Source organism: Athene cunicularia (genome assembly GCF_003259725.1).
Source record: "Athene cunicularia isolate RWA chromosome 20 unlocalized genomic scaffold, athCun1 chr20_part1, whole genome shotgun sequence".
Classification (NCBI taxonomy): Eukaryota; Metazoa; Chordata; class Aves; order Strigiformes; family Strigidae; genus Athene; species Athene cunicularia.
Genome location: NW_020799125.1, coordinates 11,608,598 through 11,615,104, shown reverse-complemented (window position 1 = coordinate 11,615,104; position 6,507 = coordinate 11,608,598).

Below are 6,507 nucleotides of genomic sequence, written 5' to 3'. Positions count from 1 at the left end.
CCTGCCTGTGAATCTTAACAAAACAATACACAAATATGGAAAAGCATTTGGTGAGGACCACATCCTGACCACAGACAGGACAGAAGAACACAGGTAGCAGAAACTGATTTAAATGTCTAAGGACTGTGTAAATGAGTAGGACATGCATTTAGGAATTAAAAAAAAAAAAAAAAGTCAAGTTATATATTGCTGTAGAGCTTGTAAAGAACCTAGATAATAACAGAAAGAAGTCAAATTAGTAATAAGTCAATGACCAGGAGAAGAGTTTTTCATTATTCAGCAGAGCTGTTACCAGCCATCATTACAGAGGTTAATGCTTCACTCCTAAAAATGATGGATTCATTTGTATAGATATTTCAATTGTTACTTGTGACAAAAAGGTAAGAATTCAGACAACAAGGGGAAGCAATAGTCCAGAAGATATTTATATAAATTACATGTTTTCAAACCAGCTGGGTCTGCTGGGATTCACTGCCAGGTACTTAAAAGTGGTAGAGGCAATTTGAGGGCTGTTAGAGCTTATCTTTGAAAACTCAGGGACTGTGGCGAGTCCCAGAAGAGCAGAGAATGGCAAATATAGCAGGGAATTACAGGCCAGTCAGCTTAACTTCAATCCCCAGAAAAAATATTGCAACAATTCATCAAACAAACACTTTCTAAGAGCCTAAAAGATAACAAGGCAGTGAGGAACAGCCAACGCAGATTTGTCAAGAACAAACCATATCAAGCTGATCTCATATTTTTTCTCTTACAGTATCAGGACTCAGAGAGGGAGAGGTAGTCACTGTTACACATGATGACCTCAGGAAGGGTTTTGACACCATCTTACATTACATTGTCTTAAGCAAGCCACAGAAGTAAGAGTAGTTGAGATTGTTAAGATGGGTATACACAAGGTAGAAAACATCCTCAGAAAGCAGTTTTCAATGACTTTGTCAAACTGGAGTAACATACCTGCATTGGGTGAGGATTTGTTGTGGGACACTATTTTCACTCTGACCTGGGTGAAAGAGTAAGTTTGGAAACAACATCAGCTGTGGTAGTGCTAAAGCAAACGGGAGATGATGGGCACTTGGACCAGTTCTGACATATGAGAGAAACACTCCACAGCAAAATCAGGCTGCAGGTCAGCAAGGACCTGCACAGATACTTACAGTTAGGTCAGAAAGACCCAGCACATAACCATCAGGCAAGGATCATCCTGAGCCAAACTAGGACCAACAGTGAGGAAAGCAAAGGGAGAGCCACAGGGCAGCAGTGAAGTTTTTGAGCACCTACAGCCTGCCCACCAGTGCACTGCCGTCCAGGGAGAATGGATCAGAAAATCAAAAAGGGGCAACTGTGAGGAAAGATGGAAGAGATGGGGTTCAGTTTAAAGATGATAAATTGTAAATAGAAATTAGGATAAATCCTCATGTTAGAGCACTGCAGCCTCAAACAGGGAGACACACAGAACATCCTCTGTATCCGCTATGGATAAAGTGAGAATGAACATGTTTGAATTGCAGCAATGCACATTTAGGATCAGCGCCAACAGAAACTGTTGAAGGCCAGCAAAGAACCAGAACTGACTGTCCAGAAGGCATAACAATTATCCATCACAGTTTTGAGAAATGGTCATGCAAACAAACATGGAGGGTGATAGCAGTTAAAATGCCCCATTCAGAGGGATGGGTGGGCAGATGGAGACATCCTGGACTCATCTTCCCTGCACTCAGCTGCCTGCCTGGCTGCCCAGTGAGATGCACACCACACACTGCGTGTCTGGAGGATGCTCTTTGTCTCATTATATTTTTTCAGTTTTTATTTTTCAAGGAAAAAAACATTGTAAGGAAGCACTACACTCATCACCATTAGTGACTCATGAAAATACTACCTCTGTGAACAGGACGATTAATTCTCCGTGATGTACTCTGGCGTATGGAGAGATTCATTCTAGTGTCTAAGGAAGATGGTACTAAATGGAAAATAAAATATGCTTCCGTAACAGCCACAATACTCTGAATCCATTTAAAAAGAAAAACAGAACATGGACATTTTACACCGACACCACCCTCTCTAAAAAAAAAAAAAATAATCTTGGGGCCAGTAATGAGGCATTTGTCATTTCCATGCAGGCCTAAGCTGCCACTTTTCTCCTCACATTGATTTCTCTAAAATATCACCTACAGATTATGCCCTCAGAAGAATAAAAAGGACGTTGGTACAATTGAGGAGAGCCAGGAGCACTTACACAGCAGGGTTAGCCAAGAGGAGAGTACATGAATCACCCCTCAGCAGAAATTTAAAAGGAGTAGAGAAAGGGGAGAAGTGGAAATTGGGATCCTCCTGCTCCTCTGGACAACAGCAGGATCCATCCAGCCCTGAACAAACACAAATGCGCAGTTTCCCTAAATGTCACAGTGCTGTAAATCCTCAGGATCAAAGGCATAAACCAATCACCCACTTGTGTCAGGCCAGGAATAAATTCCCCTCATGAGGAAATATTAATCAGCTGCCCAGGTACACTAAGAGCTGCACTCAGACATCACCTCCAAAACCAGCATCGTCAGGAACAGCATGCAAAACCAAATTGCATTGATGTTCCTTTTTTTGACCTCCCAGTCTGTAGGCTCTTACAAACAAAGTGCAGTTCCTAGGATGGAGCATTTTGTCTGTATTCTGGGACTTCATGATGCATCCCCTTCTCACCCAACTCCACACCAACTCTATTTCCTTAAAACAAGATTTTCCCTAAACCAGGACTCCCAGACACATGCTGGTAAAGCAGAGATTATGCCCTCCTGAGCCTGTAGGCAATCCTTCAATAAAAACCCCAAGAAATTTTAACATTTCATATCTCTGTCCCAAAACAAAGAGAGTCACAGCAGCAAGACACAGCCTGGAACAGGCACAAAAAGTGGATTTATTTATTTTGGCACTGTGTATGAGCATGAAAAATACTGGGGCTTTGTCAACCCTTTGCCTTCTGCTGATGCCCTGGGAAACATGAGCCCTATCTTCATATCGCACTGCCCAAGGTCCCCAGATTTCTTATCTGCAACAGGAGAACCCCTCAGGACAAGTATAGCTCTGAAAGCAAGACTTCAGATGAGTAATTGCTAATACAGAGCAAGTACCTGGGGTTTCTCCAGATTTCTACCATCAGTGTGCTGCATCTGACCCAAAGTCCAACAGGAAGTCTACAGTTTCGGCCCAAATATCTACTTTCTTCTATTTCATTTATACTTCCCTTCCCACCTTTCCATTCTAGCAGGGTCAGAGCAACTCCCAGCTTTCCATTCAGTGAGTTACTAATTCCAGGCATGTGCAGTTGACTTTCTCTTCCCATGTTAAAAACACTCTTGGTTTCTGCTCTCAGCCACCCTGTCACAAATCTCCAACAACTGACCTGACTTCCCTGCTGTAATGCCCAGGCTACAACAGCAGAGATAAGGCTGCAATCTGGCTCTGCAAATGCAAACCCGATAGAAAAATGCAACCTTGAGGGCAAGGCAGAGAAGAATTCAGACTGGCAGCATTTTATCCCCACTTAGCACAGGTGTAAATGGCTCCATATGGAGCAAGGCAGAGGAGACTCACACCCAGAGAAGGAGATTACTCAACTACTGAGGTTTATCTCCATTCCCCCATAGCTTACCAAGCTCCTCTTATAATGATCGCCTAGAGGTTGTGCTGGGTAGAACTCAGACTCCTGTTGGCTGCCTTGCATATTAATAATTTAAATATATGGGAAAATATATCAGATATACTTAAAATAGTGCAATCTTGCCATACTTTTTATGGTATTTTAAAATTGATGGCCCCTGATTTAAATACAAAGAAAATATGAAATAGAGTTAACACCTACCATACTTTGTCATTACATCCATTTTTAATTATCAAGAACACCAGGACAAGTTTGCAATATTTTTTAACAGTTTAATGAGTTGTCACAAGTACCTTAATTATTGATGTGCAACACATTTTATTAAGCATAACATTTCATGAGAACCATGTTTTGGTGATATAATTTTACTGGAATTAAGCTGTTAAAGCAGGAGGAGCCTCCAGAAACAATTCCTGAAGAGGGAGAGAGGTGGGCGAGAGCAAGATTGATTTTTCACTTCTCTTGGTGTTTTGGAGGGTGAAGCCTGAAAGACACCAGCTCTTTTTCTGTAAAAAGGAGAGATGGGAGGGCAGACATCATCCTGTTTTGTTTTTTTTTCCCTTGATGCTGAAGAGTTCTCCAAAAGAGCTGTAGGTGGTTCCTCTGATCAAAAAAGGAACTGAAGACAGGATTTTCCTCCTTTAAGAGCAACCATTCCCTACAGCTAAACCTGGAGCAGGTAAAGACCTACACCCATGGAGCATTACAAAGCCTAACACATCCCCTCACACCTTTGGCCTCCCAGCCCTCCAGCAGGATTTATCAGTGCTATATCAAATTTAGACATGGGAAGCTAAGGCCCATGGACACCAGCTGAGAAGCCTCAGATGATGCAGGGAGACAGAAGCAGAATCAGTGAGGGCATCCCCAAACCACTCAGACAAAAGGACCACACAAAAAGTACTAGACCAGCTCTTGGCTCCTTTCCTTCTTCCAGTTAGGGACCTACATAGAAACTTCTGGCCAAACATAACCTGAAGATCACAACAGGCAGGAGGAGGACATGAGGAAGGAGCAAGACCGAAGCCAGGTAGAGTAGCTGAGGCTCAAACCCAGCTGGACAGTCCCATCTTGGTGACTTAGGTCACTTCAGCACATCCTTGACAAAAGCCACAAGAGGTACCGATGCCACTCTTCCACATGGCTTTTCCTGGTCTGGGGTTTCTTTGGGTCTTTTTTGTATTACTGAATGGACTGGCTCTGCTAGGCACAGTTATTTTTCCTCCACAACTGAAGTTTGAACAAGCTGCCCTGGGGAGTAATTTTGAAAGCAGCTGCAATGTTTATTATCTATATGGGCAGGTTTTTATTCCTTTAACAGCAATCTATCATGCTCCATTTGATTAGTTGCTATTTCTCACTGGTTGCCCTCTGAAGGGCTGAAAACCTCTTTTCTGTCCTGGAACCACGGTAGCTTCAGCTCTCAATACCAGGGACCACAGCAGCCTCCCTGAGGTCCACCCTCTGCCAACCCACTGACAGGCACCACGACTGTCTGAAGCCGTTGGTTTACACTGATAATGGAGAGGCCTCTTTATTCCCACCCTAGCAGGAATGGCTTGATTTACATAAAACTGTTTCAAATCAGCAAGCATCGCTGGTCTCAATCCTATTTCTGTTTGCACTTTTGAATGACTCTTAAGCGGAAGCGTTCATTCTCATTGGTGGGAAATCATTAAAACATGAACTGCAATTAAATTTAGCCTTTACATTCAATTCACTGCTTCATCTGTATGCATTTAAGCAAATACAGATACCTGTGTTCGTTCAGAGTCTGAATTTTTCCAATTTTCTTCCATGTTAAACAATGCTAAGTGATACCTTTACTATTTACTAAATGATGGTTTATTTTTCACTTGTGTCAAACTGTATTTGGACAACAACTGGAAGTGAATGAAAATGCACAAATCAGCATTTCAAATAGCTTTCTGCCAATTACAAGTTCTTCATGTGTGCTAGGTAATAAAAACATTTTTATTAAAACATGCTTTGCATTTAAATCTGATTTACTACACAAAAGAAGAATTATATGCAGTCAATAAAATTGCACTGATTGTTTCCAGTAACTGGGGCCAAGCCCTCTGATATGTTAGAGCTAATAGATATTACATTTTTGCACCTGACTTTTATTCAGAGGTTACAGAAGGAAAACCACTTTCCTGGACTATTTTTGGGTTTGTTTTTAATAAATTTGAATTAATTTATTTTTGAGCTTTACTACTGGATAAAACTGCTATAAAAATTATTCTTTCTGTAACTCCTGAGCAGAACACCTGCTTTTTAAAGTCAAGGCAGCCCTTCAACAAGGCTCACTGCAGATGGTTAGCCAGGTTACATCTATCCTTTCAGCAGTTTGACACATCAGAAGACTTTGACAGTAAACATGTTGCTTTAGCTTTTTCATTTAAGTTATTTAAATATGTTAAATTAAGATCTTAATATAGATGGTCAGAATTTCACACTTAATCTGCTAGTCTTAAAAAAATCTAATTACTTTAAAGTCATCTATTTTTATCTGCCACATCTGCTACAAAGATTCCTTTGCAGGCAGAACATGGGCTCCCAGGAAAAGAAAATTAACACCCACAGCTGGACACAGTGAGTGTTCATCCACCACATCAGCTGGGGCTGCCACACCTAGGCCAAGAGAGCACACACAGGTGAAAAAGCTCCTGAAACTTTAATATTTGAAAATCAAAGTTTCAGTTCCTTACCCCGCAGAGCACAACACTGCCTTGGTCTCTGCACACCTTGCTTCTTCTGCATCCCACAGAGGTGAGGAGATGGGGGTGGATGGATGCTGAAGACTAAGCAGCCCCTTACCCCCAGCCAGCATCAAGTGTGAATAGTGATCCTGC